Genomic DNA, 27,100 nt, shown 5'->3' with positions numbered 1-27,100 from the left:
ATCTGCAAAATTAACTAGGAAATCATTTTCATGCCTATGGATAGGATATGGGTGAGCTTACTTGATTCATACCTTTTCATGTATGTGGTAAAATTTATTTAATTGAAGAATCAAGTACTTGATATAGAAAATATTTGGTTTTAATAATTATTCTCTGGATTACAAGGGGTCAGCTTCAAATGCCGTCAATTTCTTCGTGAACGTTACTGGCTGACACTAATAACTGAAAATACAAGGACTGAGAATAAATAATCCATGTTTGAAATGAAATAAATGAGAAATGATAACCAGTAAACAACAGCTGGGCATGTGTAGAAGAAGGGAATTAGTCTCTGAAGGATAACAGCTTATGGTCCCATGGAATGAGAGTAAAATTGTACAATACAAAATAAAAGTCCTGACTCAAATTACAAATATTATTAAGACAATCGTGTGCAGACATGAGCAATTCTCCTATATTCTGGACTGATTGTAGTCTTTTCACTCCAAGCAGGAAATATTTTCATGTACTACACACCGCTGAGTGGACTTGCAGATAACTCCTGAGGACTGAGGCAGAAAGTTTATCTACATTTATATAAGACAGATTCTGAGAGTCAGTCCCCTGTGGGACTTCATCTCCTCCTTATTCCTCAGACTGTAGATGATGGGATTGAGCATTGGAGTGAGGACAGTGTAGAAGACAGCCAGAACCTTGTCCTCTGCTGGAGACCAGAGGGGTCTTGGGTGTAGGTAAGTGTAAGCAACAAGTGCATAGTAGAAAGTCACCACAGTGAGGTGGGTGCTGCAGGTGGACCAGGCCTTCTTCCTCCCTTCACCCCAGTGCATGTGGAAGACAGAAAAAAGACTGGACCACAGGAACAAATGATTCCAATGGATGTAAACATTAGGGAAAGGGTGGTGCTCAGAAACCCTGTGTATTCATGGACCCAGGTGTCCATGCTAGATAGAGTCAAAATGGTGCAGATATTGCAGAAGAAATGGTTGATGGCCCTGATCAGCAGTAAGGAATATGGAGTGTGCCTGTGATGTAAGCACAGGAGTTGTTAGAGCCCTTTATCAAGGTTCATTTTCACCAGCATAGGTACTCCTTGGTTTTCTTTACTTTTTTTTTTTTTTTTTCCTTCATACACATGAAGAAAAAAAAAAGGAAAACATGAGGAAAACAATTTTCACACATCCATCACAGGCCACCAAGATCAGGACTAGTGTGTCTCCAACTGTTGAAGTCAGGAAGAAGAAACTCTGAATTTCACATCCAATAAAATAGGAAAACAAACCATCTTAGGAACCATTGTGCAGATGAAGCTTAGGATAATGAGGGACAGCAAATAACACAGAAAGCACATGGCTATGTGGAGAAGAATATCCAGGAGTATAAGAAAAATCACACACAGTTTACCAATTAGAGTCATCAGGAAGATGAGAAAATGAAAAAGAAGAGGACAGACCTACTCCTTTTCCAAATTTTTATTTTTTTGTTACTGCACATTGAACTCAGGGTACTCAAACATTGAGTCTCATCCACAGCACTTTAATTTTTATTTTAAGATGGAGTCTTGCTCGGTTGTTCAGGGTCTCCCTAAGGTTGGTTTGATTTTGCAATATTCATGTCTCAGCCTCCCAAGTCACTGGAAATACAGAAGTATTGCACCATAGCTGGCAAGACTAACTCTGGATGATGGAAACCATCCCAACAAGATGAAATCAGTTGACACTTAATTATAATTTGTCACAGAGATTTAAAATGGTTCACCCTGCAATGACACGCAAAGATCAAAAGGCCAGTAATGATTATTAGTTCAACTTGGAAAATTCCTTTGTGCAGTCTTGCTGTGTGATATTTATTAAATTTACACTTCTTAAATGAAGAACCAACCTCATGTTCTAGCCTAGAGATTGGTATTTTCTGAGAAAATTTATGTCCAAAATTTTTTGAAAGAACCTAAAGGTGTTCAGAACAATAATATTTATGTTAAAACTTCAGTAGAATATAAATGTCTTATATTCGTAAACACTTACATATTATTAAATTCATATTCAATAGAGGCATACAAAATCCATGGAAATACATTCAGTATACATTTATGTTGGGGGCTATGCCATGCGGACTATGCCAAGATGGCACCTGGCAGCCAACCAGAGGTTGTTTTATCAACCCTATGTCTTAAGAGAATTACCCGTTAATTTATGGGGGAGAGACATATTAAGACAATTACAGATCAAGTTGACTAATGAACATACGCATATTAACCCGATAGCTTGTAATATCATGGTGAACCAGGGATTCATACCTGAAAAAAGACTGGGAGCACATTCACAGGGAATAACTGAACCCATCCAAGCTATGAGGAGAAGTAATAAAGAGGGGCTGGGTTTTCAGAGGGGACCACTGAGCCAATAAAAATTACATGGAAATCACAAAAGGCTGTTTGGATACCTCAGGGTCCCTCAAAACTCAAAAGTTACAAGCAGCCAGAGAGTTAGTAAGACAACAACTGACCTTAGGCCATCTACAACCTTCTACATCTCCTTTCAATACACCTATCTTTATAATTAAAAAGAAATCAAGAAAGTGGCGACTCCTCCAAGATCTTAGAGCAATTAATAATCAAATGGTAATAATGGGAGCAGCTCAATCCATACTCCCTCAATTGTCTGCTATTCTGAAGGATTGGAGAATTATAGTTTTAGACATAAAAGATTGCTTCTTGTCTACACCACTTCATAAGGAAGATACGTGTAGATGATTTGCTTTTACTGTACCAGCTACTAACCATGAAGGACCCGATCAAAGATATGAATGGACAAGGCATGTCCAATAACCCCACTATGTGTCAGGTCTATGTAGACAAAGTTTTACAGCCTATTAGAAAATCTGATAAGGATTTAAAGATCTATCATTTTATGGATGATGTCTTATTAGCTCATCCCGATCAAGACAAACTTTTCAGAGTATATGATGGGCTGGTCAAAAATCTTCTTCGATTTGGATTAGAGATAGCAGAGGATAAATTAGAGTTCTTGCCCCATTACCTACCTTGGTGCCATTATTGACAAAACCTTAATACAACGCCAAAAGGTTACCGATTTCCAGAAACTTTTGGGAGATATAAACTGGATAAGACCATATTTAAAATTAACAACTGAAAAAAGAAAAAAAAAAAAACTGAAGACCTTGGACCATTATTTGATATTCTTAAGGGAAGTGGTGATCCCACCTTGCCCTGGGAAATTGCCACAGAAGCTAGAAAAGCATTGTGTAAGGTAGAAGATACCATTACTAAGGCACATTTAGATCAGGTAGATATAACTAAGCCTATATTACTGATAATCATACTTATCTCCCAGTACCTCAAAATAGTGTTAACCCTAGAGGATTACAAGCCAACCATATATGGCAAATGTATTTTACTCATATCCCAGAATTTGGGAAGATTAGATACATGCAAGTGTCCATAGATACTTATTCAGGATTTATTATGGCCTCCTTACAGTCAGGTATAAAAATAAAAGATATTATAAATCACTGCCTATATACCTTTTCTATTCTGGGCATTCCAAAAACAATAAAAACAGACAATGGTCCAGGCTATACATCCTTAAACTTTAAACAGTTTTGTTCTACATTTAGTATATATCATGTCACAGGTATTCCTTATAACCCCCAGGGACAAAGAATTATAGAAAGAGCTCATCTAACCATTAAGACCTTATTAATAAAACAAAAAGGGGGAATAAGGGTGTCATATCCACCTGAGAACAGATTATCAATAACTCTTTTTACCTTAAATTTTTTGAATTTGAATAAATCAGGAAAATCAGCAGCGAATCGACATGGTGCAGTTGACACTGCCATAAAGCCACAAGCTTTATGGAAAGATGTTGTAATAGGAGAATGGAAAGGACCTTCCCCAGTCTTGATTTGGGGAAGAGGGCATGTGTATGTATTTCCACAGGAAGAAAAAATGCCAATTTGGATTCCATCTGGTCCTTATGCGGGCCTAAGGCATGTACAGATATAAGCCCCCTGGCTTTTGTAAAAGGAGGGTCTATAAGTAAAGGAAAGTGCACTGATCAAAAGGTTAATGGAGTTAATGCTGAAATATATATAGAGAGTGAAACAGTTGTCTTTTATGTACTCCTGTGTGCCTAGCTCTCCCTTTCCTTTTTGTGACTTTTAATGAGAACTTCTCTAGACAGTTATTTTCACAGATCACACAACAATGGACAGATGGATTCCATGAGCTGGTAACAAGGTTTTGATGGCAGATCCTCACCATGAATGCCACTAAGGTGGAAGTCAAACGGGGAGGACTTATCACGGGAGCATTAGATAAACTAACACAGTTTGGCACCAAATTTGGGGGACTCTTAAGTCCCACACTAATAAGCTTGGGTATTCTTGTGTTAATTCTATTCTACATTTACAAATGCCTCAAAGCCAGTCAACAGACTCATAATGTGGTCATAAAACAGGCCATGGCCACCTTTGAAGCAGGACAATCTCCCAACATATGGCTTAGTATGCTGGATCGGTAGTCAAAGGCAGGTAACCATGGAAAAACACTGTACCAACCTAAGACAGAAGGGCCAACTCTGCCTTGGTATCCTTTGATGATGGGTAAGGACAGGATGTTGATTCCTGGGACCTAAGACAGACACGATCCCTGCCAGCTTTCGTTTTCATTTCATATAAGGAAGGGGGAGATGTTGAGGGCTATGCCATGTGAACTATACCGAGATGGCACCTGGCAGCCAGTCAGAGGTTGTTTTGATCAATCGGTGGTGAGGAGGTTGATTAACATAAGCACACCCAGGTGATTTGTCATTGGCCGTATTCAATTAAGTCCACGCACACAACGAAGGCTCGGGTGTTCCTGAGTGCTCCTGATGGTGCCTGCTCAGCTAGCTCCTCGCCTAATCTTCACATAATTGGTGTCGACCCTACCCTTCACCCCCTGGAGGGGATATAAGCTGGCTCTCCTCGAGCACCAGTAGTTCCTGGGTTTCCTGAATCTCCAATAAACCGTTCCGAATTCAAGAGCCTCACTACTTGTTTGTCTCCCGCACCAATTTGATTCTGCTGGATGGCGTCATGTTCATATTACAAAATGCTTATCAGAGCATGGTTTATTTCTTTCATGTTTATTTTTTAAGTCTCAATTCCAAAACTTCACTATTCTGTTATGCACTGTAAGGAAAAATGCTTTTTCATTCTTGAGTAGCCCTTGCACTCATCATTCTTTTTTTCTGTTCTGAAATGTAAACTGAATGTTTATATCAAGGAATCTCATACAAAGTCACAGTAATTCACACTCTTGATTATCAGAGTTCACCTCCATTCATTCTCCTTTGGCTCTTCTCATAGGTTGAAAATACTCTACAGCAATAGGCCCTATCCCGATATCCACACCCCATGTTCACTGCAGCCTCCAACTCTGCTCAGGCTCTTCCCAAACAGCATGTGTGTTGTCTCTAGCTTCTGTGATGCTTATTCACCAAAGTCATGACTGTAAGGACCCTTCAAAGAAAGAAATTTGGATACAAGAACTGTCATTTACCTAAGTGGAAAGGGGACATGTCATCATGAAAATTTTCAGGAGAGAGGATTATAGGTGCTTGTGATCTTGATGGAGAACAAGCTGATCACTGGACAATTTTGGGAAGTATTTTCCAAAGTTCTGTAATTTTTTGGCTCCTGTATTATTTTAGAGCCAACAACCACGAGATTTGAGGAAAACTTACTTCAGGAAACAGTAAGATCCACACAGTGTGCTTGTGCATGGACACACACACACACACACAAACATGCACAAACAAACACACACAATTCTCTTGAGCACACACAGCCATGTACTTGTGTATGCCCTGGCCTGGAAGTGATTCAGAAGAATAATCATTTTAAAGAAATGTTAAGATTTTGGATGTTAAATCCACAAAATATGTCTCTATAATTTTAGAAATGGAACAATAAAAGGCTGTTGGAAGATAAATCACAAATATTGACAAAAATATAAAATGAAAGTTTTTAAGGACAAACTGGGTAAAATCTAACAAAAGGACATTGAGACAGAAGAAATATGAGATGATAGACATTAAGAAAAGAAAAATAATAAAAGAGAACTAATAGATGCCTATGGGCTTTCATAGAAATATGTAAAATAAAATAATAGATTTCATACTGCAAAAGGAAAAAAAAAGATTCTCAGAAATCAAATAGTTGTGCTATTGTATGAGAACAGCAGGAAAACATCATAAAGTAAATTAGAAATATTTTATAGAAAGTATTTTCCTGAGAGATCCTTTTTGGTAAAAAGAGTCTAAAGCATTTGAGGGAATACTAGTATTGACAAAGAGAGGCCTGTAGTCCAGTCCATGAGCCATCAGGAGGGATACATCCCTTGAGAAACTGGGAGGTGAATGGGAATCATGCAGGAGATAGTGTGACCAGGAGACAGGTCACCAGCACAGCGTGCTGAGTGCTGAGTCAGGGAATGTTGGGAATCAAGGTAGAAGAGAAGCATGTTGATGAAAGGATGAAATTTTTCAAATCGTGTGTTTGGCACTGATTTCTTGAACATGACACCAGGAGTACAAATAACACATACAAGAAAATCTGTTAGATTTTATAAAAACTAAACAATTTTTGCATCATGGGACACGACAGAAATAAGATGCAGTACACAGGCAGGGAGGGATTCATACAATCACAACTGATTAGAAATAACATCCAGAATATTAAGAAGATCTACCACTCAATGAAGAAGAGCAACTAGAAAATGAACAAAGGACTAGAAGACTGAATTTCTCCAAACAGGATATCCAATGGATAATAAGCACATGAAAACATGTCCAGTGTCTGTATTCACCCACGAAATAAACATTAAAACCACAGTGAGAAACTGTTTCACATCGAGTAGGAAAAGTTTTATCCAAAAATAAAAGAAACTATGTTTTGACAAGTATATGTAGAGCTTGAAGATTTGCAAGGTTTTGTGACAAGTTTAAATGGTGATAAGTGTGGAGAGCAATATTGTGTTTCCTCAAAAATGTCGGTCTCAATAAATGATCTAACATTTCCATCTCTGTGGGGGTGCACACAAAGAATCCAAAGCAAATGCTAAAACAGCTATCTGTGTGCCAAGTCTATCCAGAGGAGAATGATCAACAAAATGTGGTACGTGTACACAGTGGAAACTAACTGGGGTTACAAAAAAAGTACATGTTGACATATACTTCAGTAAGGATGAACACTGAAGAGATTATACTTACTGATTGAAGCCAGTCATCCCATAAGCAGAGTGGTCAGATTAAGAGAGACAGGAATTGGAGTGACTGCTTGGGGGTGAGTGAAGGGGAGAGTGTTTTTTCACGAGTTTAATTTGGATTGATTCAAAACCTCTGAAGGTGCATTGTGAGAAACCATTCTTACCTAGCAAAATCAGACAGTTCCCTCTTTTAAGAGAATGGTTCCCCTAACTCCACACCATCCTGTCCATCACAGAAGAAGCTCCTCCTGGTCTTGGCCCCCTATACATATGTGCCTATAAATAAAAGAGAGTTGGGCTAATTCATATTGTTATTTTAACAGGCCAGAGTTGGTATGACAAGACCTGTCACACTCCCCTCTCATTTTAAAAAGAGTACTGGCTCTTGTGTGTTTATTGAGTAGATAAGATTTTGGGCAATGGATGGATAAATAGCCAACAACATCCTCTGGCAGTTAACCCTTTACTCATCCATGAGGGATGTGACTGAGAGACCCCCAGAGTGCATGGTGCTGGTGGTTGTACATCAGTGTGAATTCTCTTAATAGCACAAAATTATACACTTCAATAGGACAAAAATTATTCACTTTATCTTATATATCTGTTACCAATATAAAAGAACTTTTGAATGAACTTCAATTATTTCAATTATGGATTCCAAAATGTATTTTAAGGTAATGAAGGTAGTACTCAGTCTTTTTGGAGCAATTGATATTTATTGATGGTATGAAGTTTGATAATTTGCTAAAAAATTTTTGAGAAAAGTAAATTATTTCTCAAACTATTATATCATCAGCATAAAGAGATCAGCAGATTAGAATGATGACATCATGTATTATTTATATTAGCAGTTTAAATCATTTAGTTATTAGCAAGTAATTATGTACTATTTGAACTTAACTAACACTATAATAATTTCTGTCATTTGTATTTTATTTGGGACTATAAAGACTCACCTACCTTGAAATGGCCAAAATAATCCTGATTTAAAATTCTGGAAAAAGAGAAGGGAAGAGAGATAATGAATAACACATGCATCTGATATCTTTTATTGTGTGTCATGACAGCCAACATAGCTTGTATTTTGTTACCTACAATCCAGTCTGCCAACATTAAAACAACTCTCATCCAATACTGTTAATAAAATAGAGCCTGCATGTCACATGGAAACAGACTTAACCATCATGGTTTTGTATCAATAATGTGAGGACATTGTTTCCGCATGTAAAAAGGAATCAAATTGAGATAATTTATCCCTTTTAACTTACATCCATTGAAACAGTGGTAAGTAACTTCTGGAAACAAATTTTACAACATTTTCTCTCTTTGATTTTCTTAAATTCCCCTCATAATCATGAAGTCTCAGAGATCCAAGATGGTGGACTAGTAGAAGGCCACATTCCTAGTTGCTCTGTGACTAAGTATTCAATCAGAAGGAATTCTGTTTCTCTGGGAGGCAGCCATCCCTGCCCACCCATCCCCTGCTTTTTATTCCTCATACATCCACAGTGATTGCCCACTATCTGCCAATGTATTGCCTGTCTTTGAATGCAGATCACTCTCTGACCACTGCCTATCATCTGCCAGTTGACCATTTGCCTGCCTAGTGCCTACCCAGCTCGTGTCCACCCATTGCCTGCCTTTCAACAACTCATCACCCACCACCAAACATCTACTCACTGAACCTCTTCCATTAGCCTACAGACCACCCACAGACCACCAGTGGATCATCTGCTACCCACTTTTGCCAGAAACTTTATTGTCACAGTACCCACAGGTTTGTTTAAACATTGTCACTGCCATCTTTGGACAATGTCCAGGGTCTGCAGGTTTGTGTCCACTACAATTGCCATTTGGGTTCATGGCTACCTCAGTTTGAGGATACCGGCCAGGGCCTGGGGATACATTGGGGTACCTGCAGGTATGGTTGCACCTGAGTTCTTTCTGCTTGGTGTTGTAATGACTGCCACCTGGCTGCCTCTTTACAGGGTCACACTTTCATGTGAGCACATGCCTTGCGGTCTCTCTGCAAGTTGAAAGTGTTATGGAGTGCAACTTAAGAGCAGACCGATTACCACTGAGAAGTCCAAATTTGAGAGTCTTTATTAAGCTGGCCAGCTGACTGTCTCACACAATGCCCCAAAAAATGGCTATTGGGAGAACAGCCCCGACCATAGGGTTGTAGGGGTTCTTATACCAAAAAATCACATCAATCATAAGTGTCTGTTGCTATGATTCAAAATTACAAACTAACATCATGAAATCATTGACAGAGGGGGAAGTGGGTCAAACTGACCCTTACCTAGTACAAACTAAAGAATGGTTGCTAACATCCACACAATTACCATTTACACAGTACATTGGATAAGAGCAATAGAGGTCAAAGGACAGCAATTTTTACTACATAGGAGTTGCCATTGTATATTATTAAACATGTCACACTAAGTAACTGATGATGGGTACAGAGGCGGGGTGTTCCCATGGGAGAAACTTATTTACTACATAACATGGAGTCTCAGAGCAAAATGGAGTCTGTTTAGACATTTCCCTTAGAGTCTGGCCTATAACATTCTCATGGAGCCAGATCTGTCAGCCCATCACAGAAAAGGCATTGAGATCTTGGAACTGTAGCAAGACAGGGCCTGGGGAAGCTGAAACCCAGGTCCATCAGATTGCAGGTGGATTTATATGGGTCAGACTAGGTATGGGAAGTATGGGAAAACCTGGATTACCTGAGGGGAGCACAAGGTTGCAATAACTAGAGAAAACTAGACTTTCTCCAGCTCAGTGAGTTCTGAAGTGCACAAAGATAGAAGGGGCTGGTTACAGTGGGTGGGAAGGCTGGAAGAGGGTGTGAGGTCATCTTGCTATTGGTTCACCCACTCAACCACTCCAGCACTGGAGCTAACATCAAACTTCAGAAAACCTCACATATTGGTGGAGAAGGGAAGCTGAAAACATTTTTGAAAGCCAATGGAAGCAATCCTTTAATTTCCTTTGATACTTTTCTTCCTTTTACACTCTCTCTCATACCTCTACCATATTTGATTCCAAATATTATTCATGCACCAATGTATTGAGGAATGGGATGTTTGAATAGTATATTAGAGTTTTGTTGTGTATTCTTATATATTTATCTTTAAAAAAGTCTGTACTTCTTTGCTTCATGGCTTCTCTTTCTCATGTCTCTCATAGTAGCAGCCAACTTACATTAATTCTGCTCTTGCACTTACTATACATTTTTACATCTATCTTCTCTCCCCCCTCATAAACATCACATCTTACATTACTTCTGTTCTCTCAATGTTGATCATTTGAAATGGTAAACCCTTTTAGCAAGCTTACTGTGTACTTTGTAAAGAATAATTGAACACATCATTTGTTTATTGAAACAAAACTGTAGATGCTTTAAAAGGAGCTATCAAGTTTAAGGTGGTATATTGTTTGCATTGGGTGCAGTTAATATTGGTCTTCTCTTTCAAGATGAGGGACAGGACCTTCAGGGACACTATAAGTCTACAGGGTGAAAACTGATCTACATTAGATTCTTACTACTAGATGAGAAGACACACAAACAACATGAAAAATCAATGGAACAAAGTGACTCAAACAAACCAAGATATTCCAACTATAGAACTCATAGACAACACAGTAGAAGAAATGCCAGAGAAGAAGATTAGAAAGCACATAATTAGATTGATCTTCATAATGAAAGATGATATCAGAAAGAAAATACAGGAAGTGAAAGATCACTGCAATAAAGGGACAGAAATTGTAAAAAGTAATCAAACAAATCCTCAAAATGAAGAAAACAATAAACCAAATTAAAAACTCAATAGAAAGTATAGTGAACAGACTAGATCACTTAGAAAACAGAACTTCAGGCAATGAAGACAAAAGAAACACTCTTGAAAATAAAGTCTACCATACAGAGAAGATGGTAAGAGATCATGAACAGAACTCTGAAGTAATATGGGATAACAGGAAAAGTCCAAATTTAAGATTTACTGGAATAGATGAAGGTAGGAAGATACACACCAAACTAATGAGTAATCTTTTCAATGAAATAATATCAGAAAATTTCTTAAATCTAAAACATAAAATGGAAAATCAACTATGAGAGACATATAAGATTCCAAATGTACAAAATACAGCAGACCCACACCAAGGCACATTATAATGAGAATAAATAACATACAGAATAAGGATAAAATTTTAATTGTTCCAAAAGGAAAAAAATAAACTACATATAGGAGTAAACCAATTCAGATTTCAGTTTATTTCTCAACCCACATACTCAATGCCAGGATGCCCTGGAATAACATGTATCAAACCCTGACAGAAAATGGATGCCAACCAAGAATCTTATACCCAGTAAAACTAACCTTCAGATTTGATGATCAAATAAAATTCTTCCATGGTAAACAAGAGTTAAAAGAATTCACAACTAGAAAGTCTGCACTATAGAACATTCTCTGGAAAACATCCCATGAGGAGAAATTGAAACAAAGATAATGAAAACCAGCAAAGTGAGGAACTACACTAAAGGAAAAGTCAATCAAAGGAGAACTAAGTCAAGTTAAAAATCAAAAATGAATCAAAATGACCAGGAATACAAATCATATCTCAATAATAGCCCTGAATGTGAATGGTTTAAACTTCATCAAAATATCAATCAGAAGACATGGACTGGCTGATTGGATTTAAAAAGACCCAACAATATGCTTTCTACAAGAGACTCACCTCCTAGGAAAAGATATCCAAAAACTGAAGGTGAAAGTTTGGGAAAAAAACATATCACTCATATGCTTATATGAAGCAAGCAGGGGTTTCCATCCTCATATCAGACAAAGTGAACTTCAAACTAATGTTAGTCAGAAGGGATAAAGTAGGACATTTCATACTGCTTGAGGGAATCATACATCAACAAGACATAAAAATTATAAATATATATGACCCAAACATTGGAGCTTCTACATACATCAAAAAACCCTTCTCAAATTCAATAATCAAATAGACCACAACACAATAATACTGAGTGACTTTAACACAGGCCTCTCACCACTGGATAGATCTTCCAAACAAAAACTAAATAAAGAAATCATCGAACTCTACAATACAATAAACAATTTAGACTTAATGGATATATAGAGTACTTCAACCATCATTGAGTGAATATGCTTTCTTCTCAGCAGCACATGGATTCTTTTCTAAAATAGATCATATGTTATGCCACAAAGCAATTCTCAGAAAATATAAAAACTAGAAATATTACCCTAAATTCTATCAGATCATAATGTAATGAAACTAGAAATCAATGACAAAATAAGAAACAGAAACTACTCCTACACTTGGAGATTAAATAATACACTATTGAATAATGCATGGATAACAGAAGACATCAGGGGGGAAATAAAAAAATTATTACAGGTAAACCTGATCAAAGATGTAACATATCATAATCTCTGGGACACTATGAAAGCAGTACTAAGAAGAAAATTTATTTTATGGAGCACATTCAATAAAAGAAGAAAAAGTCAACAAATAAATGACACTGCAGCTCAAAGCCCTGGAAAAAGAAAATCAGATCAACACCAAAGTAGTAGAAGACAGGAAATAGTTAAAAGCAGACGTGAAGTCAATGAAATTGAAACAAAAGAAATGATCAAAAAATTGACAAAATAAAAAGTTGATTCTTTGAAAAAAATAAATAAAATTGGTAGACCCTTAGCCACACTAACAAAGAGAAGGATAAAGAAAACTCAAATTACTAAAATTTGGAATGAAAATGGAATTATGACAGACATTATTGAAATATAAAATGTATTTAGAAGCTATTTTGAAAATCTATACTCCAACAAAATAGAAAATCTCAAAGACATCAACAGGTTCTAGAGACATATGAATTACCTAAACTGAACCAGGAGGACATACACAATTGGAAAAGATAAATTTCAAGCAATGAAATAGAAGTCATCAAAAGCCTTCCAAGAAATAAAAGTCCAGGACCAGGTGGATTCTCAGCTGGTTCTACAAGATCTTCAAAGAAGGACTCATTCCAATACTCCTCAAAGTATTCCATGAGGGTTTGAGGTTGTGGCTCAGTGGTAGAGCACTTGCCTGACTTGTCTGAGACACTGGGTTCAATTCTCAGAACCACATATAAATTAGTGCATAAAATAAAGGTTGATCAATAACTAATTTAAAAAAAGTATTCCATAAAATAGAAAAGGAGGGAACCCTTCCAAACTCATTCTATGAAGCTAATATCACCCTGATAACAAAACCACACAGAGACACATAAAGGAAAGAAAATTTCAGACCAATATCCCTAATGAACATAGATGCAAAAATTCTTAACGAATTTTTAGCAAATCACATAAAAAAAAAACATATTTCAAAGATAGTGCATCATGGTCAAGTGCTTTCATCCCAGGGGTGCAAGTTTGGTTCAACATGAGGAATTCGATAAATATAATTCACTACATCAACAGACTTAAAATTAAGAATCACATAATATTTCAATAGATGCAGCAAAAACACTTGATTTGTATTTACAGCACCCCTTCTTGTTGAAAACACTAGGAAAAATAGGGATATTAGGAACATTCCTCAACATTCTAAAGGCAATCTATGCTAAATCCATGACCAATATCATTCTTAATGGAGAAAAACTGAAAGCATTCCCCCTAAAAACTGGAAAAAGTCAGGAATTTTCTCTTTCACCATTTCTATTCAACATCATCCTTGAAACTCTAGCTAGAGCAATTAGACAGACCAAAGAAATTAAAGGGTTATGAATAGGGAAAGAATAATTCAAACTATCCCTATTTGCTGATGACATGAGTCTATATTTAGAGGAGCTGGAAAATTCCACCAGAAAACTTCTAGAACTCCTAAATGAATTCAGTAAAATAGTAGGATGTAAAGTCAATATTCATAAATCTAATGCATTTTTATTCATAAGTGATGAAGACGCTGAAAGAGAATTTAGGAAAACTAGTCCATACACAATAGCCTCAAAATAAATAAAATACTTGGGAAATAATCTAACAAGAGGTGAAAGACCTCTACAATGATAACTACAGAATACTAAAGAAAGAAATTAAAGAAAACCTTAGAATATGGAAAAATCTCTCATGTTCTTGGATAGGCAGAACTAATATTGTCAAAATGGCCATACTACCAAAAGTGCTATACAAATTCAATACCATTCCAATTAAAGTCCCAATGATGTAACTAACAGAACTAGAGCAAGCAATCATGAAATTCATTTGGAAGAATAAGAGACTCAGAATAGTTGAAGCAATCCTTAGCAGAAAGAGCAAAGCAGGAGGTTTCACAATACCAGAACTTCAAATATACTACAGAGAAATAGTAACAAAACACATGGTATTAGCACCAAAATAGACAGGTAGATCAATGGGACAGAATAGAGGACATAGAGACAAACACAAGTAAACACAGTTTTCTCATACTCAGCAAAGGTGCCAAAAACATACAATGGACAAAATATAGCCTCTTCAACAAATGGTGCTGGGAAAACTGGAAATCCATAAGTAGCAGAATAACACTAAAGCTCTACCTCTCACCTGGCAAAAAAACTCAATTCAAAGTGGATCAAGGACCTAGGAATCAGACTAGAGACCCAGCACCTTATAGAAGAAGAAGTAGGTCCAAATCTTCATCATGTCAGCTTAGGATCAGACTTCCTTAACATGACTCCCAAAGCACAAGAAATAAAAGCATGAATCAAAAATTGTGATAGATTTAAACTAAAAAGTTTTTTTCCCAGCAAAGGAAACTATCAACAATGTGAAGAGAGAGCCTACAGAGTAGGAGAAAACCTTTGCCACACATACTTCAGAAAGAGCACTAATCTCGAGAATTTATGAAGAACTCAAAAAACTTTACACAAAGAATACAAATAACCCAATCAACAAATGGGCTGAGGATATGAACAGACACTTCACAGAAGAAGATCTAGAAGCAATCAACAGATATATGAAAAAATGTTCAACATCTCTAGTAATAAGAGAAATGCAAATCAAAACTACCCTAAGATTCCATCTTACCCCAATTAGAATGGCGATTATCAAGAATACAAGCAACAATAGGTGTTGGCAAGGATATGGGGAAAAAGGTACACTCATACATTGCTAGTGGGGCTGCAAATTAGTGCAGCCACTCTGGAAAGCAGTGTGGAGATTCCTTAGAAAACTTGGAATGAACCCACCATTTGAACTAGCTATCTCACTCCTTGGTTTATACTCAAAGGATTTAAAATCAGTATACTACAGTGATGCAGTTATATCGATGTTCATAGCCGCTCAATTCACAATAGCTAGATTGTGGAATCAACCTAGATGCCCTTTAATTGATGAATGGATAAAGAAATTGTGGTATACAATGGAATATTACTTAGCCATAAAGAAGAATAAAATTATTGCATTTGCATGCAAATAGATAAAGTTGGGGAATATAATGCTAAGTGAGATAAGCCAAAAGCTGAATGATCTCTGTGATTAGCAGGTGATGATATATATTGGGGGGTGGAGGGAGGCAAGAATGGATAAAGGATGGATTGTACAGAGGAAAAAGAGGGGTGGGAGGGATGGGGGAGGAAAAATAACAGAATGAGACAAACATCATTACCCTATGTATTTGTATGATTACACAAATGGTATGAATCTACTTCAGTAACAACCAGAGAAACAAGTTGGACCCCATTTGTTTACAATGAATCAAAATAAATAATTTTTTTTAAAAGAAAAGAAAAGAATTATGGATGCATCGACAATTGTTGAATATTCTCACATGTTGGCTGCTGGAATGTGACACATACCCTCATGAATGCATTAGATTTAATCTCACTAGGGTGGATATTCAGCACTCACATCTTAAAAATGACAAAACTGAGAGAAATTTTAAGTGACATTCCCAAGACTCCAGCTGTCAAACTGTACACCCACACATACATGAAACCATACAGAACTTTACATGCATGTATACATGTGACATGTGTAAATATATGTACACACATGAGTATGCTTTGAATTCTGTAAATAAATATAAACTTATAAACTTGAAAAAGGAGCTTGGTCCCCTGAAGTGTATTTTACACCTGAAGAATATTTTGGTAATGAATCTGAATTAAGGATGCATTTCTATCTAATCAACAAAAATAAAAATGAAAAAGAATATAGAGAAAACTATAGCTAGGAAACTTCTGAGAAGGAACATGTAAAGCTTCATTAAGCACAGAAATATCCAAGTGTTTAAAACTTCCTCATCACTGCATTTTCTTACTTTCCTAAGTCACTATGATCATTCCACAGAATTTAGAAAAACTATTACAAAAGAGAAAAAAATCACAAATAGTGCATGGCTGTTGAGAAAGAGGAACTCTTACATACTGTCAGAAGGAGTGTAAACTGGTAGAACCATTATGAAAAATAGTTTGGGAGTTTCTTAGGAATTAAAAGTAAGGCTTTCAGAGGATTCAGAAACCCTAAAAATGGGTGCATATCTGGCTGGACATACAGATCAGTTGGTAGAGTGTTTGCCTAGCATGTACAGAACCCTAGGTTCAATTTCTAGCATCACTACTACTAATAATAATAATGGGGGTATATCCTAAAAAAATGAATTATACCAAAGAGCTGGCTGCACTCCTTTGCTTATGGTAGCATTTTTAATATCAACCAAGTTAAGGAAACGAGCAAGGTGCCCATCAATAGATACATGGATAGAGTTCATGTGGTAGAGAGAATAAGGGTAGAAGAGCTTAAGTGGCCAGCCACTGTCTCCCCCAGAGCCTAGAAAAGAGTCAGTGAAAGAACAGCCAACCAGAGAGGTACAGGGCAGAGTGAATACTCTAAAAATAATATGGGAGCTTGAGATGGAGGGACTGGGAGTTTGGCTGCCAGGTTAAAAATGAGGACCAGGGTTTTTACAGGAAGGAGGGTAACAAAGAGGGACAGAGAGAAAGAAAACCCATCAGCTTACTTCCTTAACTAAAGCTAGAAAGAAAAACAGACCAAGTTAAAATAGGACAGGCTCATCAAAGATAGAGAATGGAATCACAGAGTTTAATCCACATTTGGACTCATTGCTATGAGAGGCAGGCAGTCACTCTGTAGAGTCTGCATCTCACCAATCTGCCTAGAAGCACTTAAATCACCACACTTTCTCCACCTTCAGAAAATAACAAACAGTGCTTCTGAAAGGTGTTGTCTGTATAATCCATTTTAAAGGAACTTGTAGAGAGACAGTTGCTAGCTAAAAGTTACTGAAATCTCTGCCCCTTCACTGGATTTGATAGTGCTGAACACACAGTTCTTTTCCTCAGATAGGCACATGACTACAACTCCTAACAGGGAATAACCAGGCTAATAATTCACAGAAGTTTAGGTACTGTCCCTTCTGACACAACAAAAAGTAAGTAACCAGACACCACACAGTTTATAGGAGTTCCCTAGATTTGCATGAGAGCTGAGCTGTTTTGATCACTACCTCCACACATAGGGAGACATCAAGGTGAAGTTGAAGATTGGTAGGTATCTTATACATGTCCCAAATTCTGATGAAATATAAACAAGGAATATTCAAGAAATTTCTTCATCATGACATGAATTATTATGAATAGATCTAATGTTAATTTTAACCTTTCATTTAATACTTTTCATTTTGACTTGATATATGTTTCCTTATTACTGGATATTTCACTGTCAACCCATTTGAGTGTATTTTTGTAATATTTTAAAGCATAACTGGAATAGTTCTCTATCTTTCTTTTCTATCTCAGGTTTACACTTGCTTGTCTTAGTCCTCTTTCCAATCACGCATGATCTTCTGCTGTGTCAAATTCCCCCACTCTCATTTCCCTTTCTTTTACTGTGGTTTGTAGTTTCTTCTCTATGTTTTCTTTTCTCTTTCTGATTTTCCTTTTCCCACTTTTTCTTTCCTCCTCCTTTTAACTCCTTTATAATATAACAGTAATTTTAGTATCTTAAATAATTTCCCAACATGCTACAGAGCATCAGCACAATTTTATACACATACTACAGGAAATAGGGAGAACATTTTCAACAGGTAACTCCCCTCCCCCCAAAAGACTTACTAGTAAGTAATTTTTATCTGAAGTGATTGTACTTAATAGTATTTAATAACATCTGTCAAAGTGATAATGATACTTAGAATAGAAGAGGATACTCATTAAATTGGAAAATCTGCCACCATCATGGATTATGTTGAATGCCATTGTGGCCATCTTGAATTGGGTCATATCCCATCCTAGAACAACTACTGGAGACTAGAAGCTCATTGTTAAGTACCTTTAATGGATCAGGCTACTGAACACTGGAAGGTTTGAGTAGTATATTGCAATTTTGTTGCAGTATGTTTTATTTTTATTTTTATTTTTTAATTTTTCTCATGCTATTTTTCTCTTTTTTATCTGTATCCTTGGAGTCTCTTTCTGCATTTTCTCATGAGAATAACCAACTTATTTGAATTAGACTTTCACTCTTCCTATGATCTAATACTGCTGTATACTCACTTATTATCTCATTAACATTACATCCTATACCCTTCCCCATCCTCTTGTTCACCATTACAAATGTAGACCTTTTTGCAAGTCATTGTTTATGCTGTAGATAATAATTGAACTCATCATCTCTGTTTATTACAATACTGATAACATTTTTATAAGGGATCTTTGGTTTAATGCTGCATATTGATTGTATTGTGTGCTACTAATATTAATCTTCCACTTAAAGTTGAGGTGTGGAAAACCTGCAGGGACACATGAAACCTGTAAGTGGGAAACTGTAAGATCTCAGATCCCCACTACTAGAAGAGAAGGTACGTGAATGACATAAAAAAAAACAAGGGAAGAAAGTGCCCAAAACACACCAAGATGCTGGATTAATAGAATCCATTAATACAACAGTAGAAGAAATATCAGAAAAGAAGTTCAGAATGTACATAATTAAAATGATCTACAAAGTAAAGGATGATATAAGAGAGCAAATGGAGGTAATGAATGATCATGTTAATAAACATTTTAAAATGCAAATGCAGAAAGCAAAAACCCATTTTAATAAAGAAATAGTGATTCTGAAAAAACAAACAGAAATCCTTGAAATGAAGAAAACAATTAATCAAATTAAAAACTCAATAGAAAGCATCACCAACAGACTAGATCCCCTGTAAGACAGAATCCCAGACAATGAAGGCAAAATATTTAATCTTGAAAATAAAGTCAACCACACAGAGAACATAATAAGAAATCATGCATAAAACCTCCAAGAATTACAGGATAATATGAAAAGACCAAATTTAAGAATTATCAGAATTTAGGAAGGCACACAGATACAAAACAAAGTAATAAACAACCTATTGTAGAGAAAAATGGAGTCTTGTTTAAGAGTGCTTTCAAAAAGTGCAATCAGGGCAAAGAGTAAACAACTCATGTGAGAAGCTTAGGGGTCTGGCAGTGCCCCTGTTCAAGGACAGATAAGCTCTCTGCCTGAGAACAAAACAAAACAAAAAAATCTTAAAGACATCTGGTTTCTGCTCTCAAGGCCTGGCCCCTGGCCAGATCCAGGTCTGGAGACCAAATGTACTGATGGCACTGAGCCCAGTGGCTCCAGACAATAACTTTATATGTTTACTCCAGTGTATTTAAGAGAGATGAGAAGAACTCAAAGGTGACAATTCTGCTTTCTTTGGTTATGTATGCTGTGAAATGCCCATGATATCTCTCTGGTGCTGAGTTGGTATGCTACCTGGAATGGTTTTCCTTTTGTAAATACTTTATGTGTCTTAATAAATACTATCTTTTCCTATATGGCTTGTGGTGGTACATTTGGTGGATTGGCCCATATAAATTATAAGTCTGTGCACAGCAATGGGAAATACGTTCCCAGACAAATTGGTGTAGTTGGCAGGATCCACTGGGGTGCCAAAGCAATGCCATTATTTAAGAAAAAGGACATGGTTAGATGTGTCATATGTGATATTCCAGGATTGGAACATGCTCAGTTTAGCTCCTTGGCTCAGGAATGGGCCATAGGAACTGGTTTGGGGAACATTGGGATGTTAAGTTATGAACAGCTGATTCCCCTCAAGTGATTGAGGTCTTGCAGACTATGCCAGTAGATAAAGGCAAAGAATTTACTACTATTGCTCATTGAGGATGGGTTCTGTTGTCCACCTGTCAGAAAAAAATACTTGCAGACATAAGATTTATTGTGGGAAAAACAAGTTATGGAAAAGGAGCTCACTGAACTACAAAGTAAATTGGCTATGCTTCAATGTCAGAATTTCATTTTGGGAGATCAGACTTGAAATTATCAGAATGTATCTGAGAAGGCTACAGATGATGATGTGAACTGGGATACTTTGGATGATGAGGCTCATGAAGATGATGAGTGGAAATATCCTCCAGTTTTGCAGGCAAAACCCTTATCTAGGAGACATGAAAAAGTGCAGGATGATGGGAGGCGAGAGTTTTATATTGTACATGAGGACTTTACACAGCAAGAAATAAATTATATCTTAACAAAGTGTACCCAGAGACCTAATGAGAAATTGTTGGACTGGATGATTAGAATAACTGATGCTGGTGCTGGTGGTATTCAAATTGATCAACAAGATACTTTAAAATTTATAACTGTATCTACTAATCCCTTTGTCCAAATGGCAATACGTGATCACCAGCATACTCAGGATATGACCTCCTAATTAGCTTTAGCAGCTAGAGGATGTATTGGACAATAATCCCTCTGATTCTTCATGGCCCACTGAAACTAAACCATGATACACTTTGAGAGATAAAATTTATAGATTGAAGGGAGAAGAAATGAAGGCAACTATTATGATAGGAGCCGCTGATCAGTATTTGGCTGGATTCTTAACTGCCCCGCAGCGTAATGCTGTGGTTAGGACTGCTCCCCCTGCTTATAAACATTTGATCATGACTTTACTTCTTGCTGAAATGGGTAATCCTACTGATCAGATTCTGGAAAAAAATGGCTGAGTTAGGAGATATGGGGGAATGGAATTCACCAGAGCAAAAAGATCCTGGAAGGAATGATTCAAAAAATAATGGAGGTAACCGTGTTTCTAGGAAAGAGATATTTCAAGCATTACTAAAAGTAGGAGTTAAAAGTAAAAAGTTAGATGGAATACCAACAAAGGATATGTGGCAGATGTACAAGGACAGAGTAAAATGGTTTAATCAAGTAGAGGTAAAAAAGAAAGTGATTCTTCTCTTGATCAAAAAATTAACCCTTTCCTCTCAGATTCAGGACTGTACCCCTTTACAGATTTTCAAAAACTGAAATAGGGATTGGGCCAACCTCCAGTATCCAGGATAAACATAGTTCAAAGAAGTTATAGACCTCATGTTCCTATAATAATTTTTGAAAAAATAGATCCACTACCCATGCCAATGCTTTGGTAGATACTGGAGCGGAGGTCTCCTTAATCTATGGAAATCCTAATAAATTTAAAGGGGCCCCCATAACAATATCAGGATTGGGAGGAAGAGAAATTCATGTCAAACAAACTAAAATATAGATGAGTATTAAAAATTTTCCTAAATGAGAACATTCTATTGTAATAGTTCCCATCACTAAATATATAATTAGTATAGATATACTTTGAGAAATGTCATTAAAATTGACAATTGGAATATAAAACTTTGCTATTAGAACAATACTCAAAGCAAACTCTTCTGTTATAGTGGGGAAGGTACAAATGCCTCCATTAAAACTTCCTAAACCTACTAAAGTGATTACATGTAAACAATATTGTATTTCAGGAGGCCATAAAAAAATTGGGGATACAATACAAAAATATGTTCAGGCTGGGGTAATGGTACCAATAACTACAGAATGGAATAATCCTATTTGACCAGTGCACAAATCTGATGGAACTTGGAGGATGACTGTAGATTATAGAGAGTTAAATAAAGTAACTCCTCCTTTACAAGCTGCGGTTCCAGATACCATTACCTTAATAGAACGTATACAATCACATCCTGGTACATGGTATGCAGTTTTAGATTTAGCTAATACTTTCTTCACTATTCCTATAGATTCTACTCAATGGAAATACTTTGCCTTTACATGGCAAGGGAGACAATATACTTTTACCTGCTTACCTCAAGGATATAAACATAGCACTACCATTTGTCATAGAATTGTAGCTGAACATTTAGATGACTTTACTATGGATTCTTCTATTTTGTTAACCCACTATATTGATGATATATTAATACAAGGACAGAATGAAAAGCAAGTACAAGCCTTCTTGGAATGATTATTAGATCATTTGCAACAAAAGGGGTGGAAAATTAACCCAGATAAAATTCAGGGTCCTTCAAAAACTGTTAAATTTTTAGGAATTATTTGGAAAATAGGACATCATTCAATATTACCCAAAGCTTGTCAAAAAATACTGAATTTTCCAACTCCAACCAGTAAAAAAAAGCACAGGAATTTATTGGATTATTTGGGTATTGGAAAAATCATATCCCTCATTTAGGACAAATACTTCATCCATTACATAAAGTAACATGGGAAAAGTATAAATTTGATTGGGGTAATAAACAAGAGCATGCCTTTCAGGCAGCTAAGATTGCTATTCAAACAGCTATGGATCTTTGGCCAGTGCAGGAAGGGCCCCTAGAATTAATGATAACAGTAGATGATGAGTATACAAATTGGAGTCTCTGGCAAATGCAACAGAGGAGAAGAGTTCCTCTAGGATTCTGGTCAAGAAAATGACCTGAAGCTGAAATACAATATACTCCTTTTGAACAACAATTATTGGATGTTTATTGGGCATTGGGGGATAGTGAGCATTTAACAATAAATCATGATGTGGTTATACAACCTTGTATTCCTATTATGACTTGGATAATGAGTAACCCTATATCTCATAAAATTATGCATGCTCAGGAGTTCATCATTATAAAATAAAAATGGCACATACAAAATAGAGCCAAAGCAGGACCTGCAGGTATTTTACAATTGCATGAGTTTATAGCAAATTTGCCTGATGCACAATTACCTAAAGTATCTAGTAAAAAACTTGTAAAACAATCTCCTCAAGGATATAAACATAGGCCTGTTAAATATAATCTCCTGCTAAATATAAATGTAAAACCATCTCCTGTTAAATAAATATGATAAATTAACACCTACAAAACAAGAACATACATGGTTTACAAATGGATCAGCCAAATATATAGGAAATAAACGTTATTGGAGGACTGTAGCTTTTAACCCATCTAATAAAAAGATATTAAAAAAACAGGGTAAGGGACAAAGTAGTCAATATGCTAAATTATATGCAGTATTTCTGACTTTACAATATAAAGAGGGAAAGAAATGTCATTTGTTTACAGATTCCTGGGCTATAACAAATGGATTAACTACTTGGTTACATAATGATATAAAAATGATTAAAAAATAAGGGATAAACAATTATGGGGAACAAAAATATAAAAAGTATTTGGAAAATGCTTAAATGTACTAATGTGTCTGTGTTTCATGTAGTTGCTCATTCACGGAGAGACACCCCAAAACGTTAGTATAATACAATGGTGGATAATCTGGCTAAAATAGCTGGTTTAGAAGGAAACACTTCCCAGTCTAAAGAAAATAGAATTATCCAGTTGGCTAAATGGGTTCATCAAAAGACAGGACATGCCAGATCTGCTGCTATGTACAGGTGGACATATGAATGAGGAATATCTATTCCATTATCTAAATATAAGAAAACAGTTATGCAATGCATTTGCCAATTGGATAAAGCTCAGCCAGTGCCACCCATTGTCACTGGAAAATTAAGTAGAGAAACACATCCTGCTCAAATTTGGCATATAGATTATATAGGACCTCTGCCCATGTTTAGAGGATGTAGATACATATTCTGGGGTGTTAGTAGCTTGTGCATATAGAGATGCTACACAAAGAAATAATATTAAAACTTTAGACATAATAACTTTATATTATGAAACACCTTTACAAATCCAAAGTGATAATGGCTCTCATTTTAAAGAAAAATTAATACAAGTATACTGCCAAGAAAATAGTATTAAATGGATATATGATATTGCATATTATCCACAGGCTGCAGGACTGATAGAATTAATAAATGGTCTTTTAAAAAAATTTTAAAAACTGGGAAATGGTAAATATGTACAGTGGAAAGATAATTTATTTACAGCTTTAAAACAATTAAATAATCAAACATTAACCAAATCAGGAACTCCCTTCTCTCAAATGATGACTCCAAATTTACAAATTTGGTATGCTAAAATTTCTCATATAAAATGGTGGGCCTTACATCCTAAAGCCCAACTTCCCTGCCAAGGCACTCCTTCTTCTACTGGTTATAAATTGTATAGTGTAATAGATATTTTTATCCCTCCAAATCAAACTCAACTAATACCAATAGGTCTGGGGATTGAAATCTCTCCCCAACAATTTGGGCAGATCACTCCCTGATCTAGCCTGGCCTTACAAGGAATCCAAGTCATGGCCGGGGTAATTGACTCTGATTATCGAGGAAAAATTAAAGTTATATTACATAATGTATCCCCTGATCCATTCCAAGTTAAAACTTTAATGCAAGTTGCTCAAATAATTATAATACCTTGTGTAATACACAATCAATGGACTCAAATAAAACAACCTAGTCTGGATACCAATAGGAAAGGTGATTTTGGATCGACAGATATTATTACAGGGACTCACGCTGATGAACAAAATATAACTTATAAATTAGTAGCTTACATTTCCACCACCCATGGGCCTGTTTATCAAATATTAACCCACATAATGGAACCCTGTTTGTTACAACACTCTATTAATATTTGTTTATGAACATTATATCCTCTATAAAATTTTACCCTACTATATGAAATTAAACCTCAACATATTTATATGATAAGTAATAATGGTACTAAATTACAATGGATAAATTTATCCTCTCCTTCAGCGGGATGTTTAAAAAATGTGGAAATCTTGTATTGGGCTGGAGAAACATTCTATTTATCCCCTGATGTTAATAAAGAACTTCATATTACTTAGATTCCTACCCCCTTATCAATGCCAGATATTTATATTCACTTATTCCTACCTACTATCTTAGCACATTCAAATTTATTCCATCAATATCACCAGCATAATAAATGTTCTCTAGCAGAGCACTGAATAGCCACAACTATTATTTCCAATAAGTTAACTGAATTGTCAAATGTAATAACAGAGGACACTAATCATAATTGGTCTGATTTCTTGTTTTCTAGTGCTAGTGCTTCTAAACACTTTTCAGCTGTGTTTTCTCCAATCTTCTGTATTGTTGACATTTTAATCATTATGTATATGTAATTGTCAAATGTATTATCAAATCAAACAAATGTATTGTACAATGATAATGACTTCCTTTCTTACCTCTTAAACAATACTAGGGTCAGAATGTAGAAAACAGTGGAATCTTGTTAAAAGTGCTTTCAAAAAGTGAAATCAGGGTAAGGAGAAGCTTAGTCATCTGGCAGTGCCCCTGTCCAAGGAAAGATAAGCTCTCTGCCTGAGAACAAAACAAAAAAATAAATTAAAGCCATTTGGTTTCTTAAGGCCTGGCCCCTGGCCAGATCCAGGTCTGGAGACCAAATGTACTGATGGCACTGAGCCCAGTGGCTCCAGACAATAACTTTATATGTTTACTCCAGCGTATTTAAGAGAGATAAAAAAAAAAAAAACTCAAAGGTGACAAGACTGCTTTCTTTGGTTATGTATGCTACAAAATGCCCGTGATGTCTCTCTGGTGCTGAGTTGGTATGCTACCTGGAATGGTTTTCCTTTTGTATGTACTTTATGTGTCTTAATAAATACTATCTTTTCCTATACAGTTTGTGGTGGTACATTCAATGGATCGGCCCATATAAATTATAAGTCTTTGCACAGCAATGGAAAATATGTTCCCAGACACCTATTCAATGAAATAATATCAGAAAATTTCCAAATCCTGAAGAGTAAAATGAAAAATCAAACCCAAGAGGCTTATAGGACACCAAATGTACAAAATCACAGCAGATGAACACCAAGGCACATTATAACAAAAATGTTCAATATACAAAAAAAAAGGTATTTAAAGGTTGTGAGAGAAAAGTATCAGATTACATATAGGAAAAAATCAATATGAATATCTGCATATTTCTCAACACAGACACTAAAAGCTACAAGGACCTGCAACAACCTGTTTCAAGCTCTAAAGAAAATGAATGCCAACCAAGATTCTTATATCCAGCAAAACTGATCTTCAGATTTGATGATGAAATAAAATCCTTCCATGATGAACAAAAGTTAAAAGAATTTACAAATAGAAAGCCTGTGCTACAGAACATTCTCAGCAATATATATAAATGAAAAAAATGAAAAGCAGCAAAGGGAAGAACTACACCAAAGGAAAAGCCAGCCAAAGGAAAAATCAAATCAAGTTAAAAGTCAAAAAATAAACCAAAATAGATGGGAATATAAATCATATCTCAATAATAATGCTGAATATTAATGACTTAAACTCATTAATCAAAAGGTGTAGACTGGCAAATTGGATTTAAAAAAACACCATGTACTGCCTTCAAAAGTCTTATCTCATAGGAAAAGACATTCACAGACTGAAGGTGAAAAGGTGGGAAGAAACATACCATGGACATGGACTAAGTAAAATAACAGGAGTTTCCATCTTTATATCAGATAAAGTGCACTTTAAGCCAAAGTTAGTCATAAGGGATAAAGAAAGATATTTCA

The 27,100-nt window shown here is 36.0% G+C and overlaps 1 pseudogene; it reads right to left on the bottom strand.

Moving 5' to 3' along the window:
• Nucleotides 1-573: 573 nt before the first annotated feature.
• The window catches only part of LOC124973486 (olfactory receptor 2L8-like), a 79,870-nt pseudogene continuing 53,343 nt past the window's right edge, over nt 574-27,100 (bottom strand).

This window comes from Sciurus carolinensis (genome assembly GCF_902686445.1).
Source record: "Sciurus carolinensis chromosome 19 unlocalized genomic scaffold, mSciCar1.2 SUPER_34, whole genome shotgun sequence".
Lineage (NCBI taxonomy): Eukaryota > Metazoa > Chordata > Mammalia > Rodentia > Sciuridae > Sciurus > Sciurus carolinensis.
Note: the sequence above shows the minus strand (reverse complement) of the source record. Positions and strands in the feature narration are given on the sequence as shown.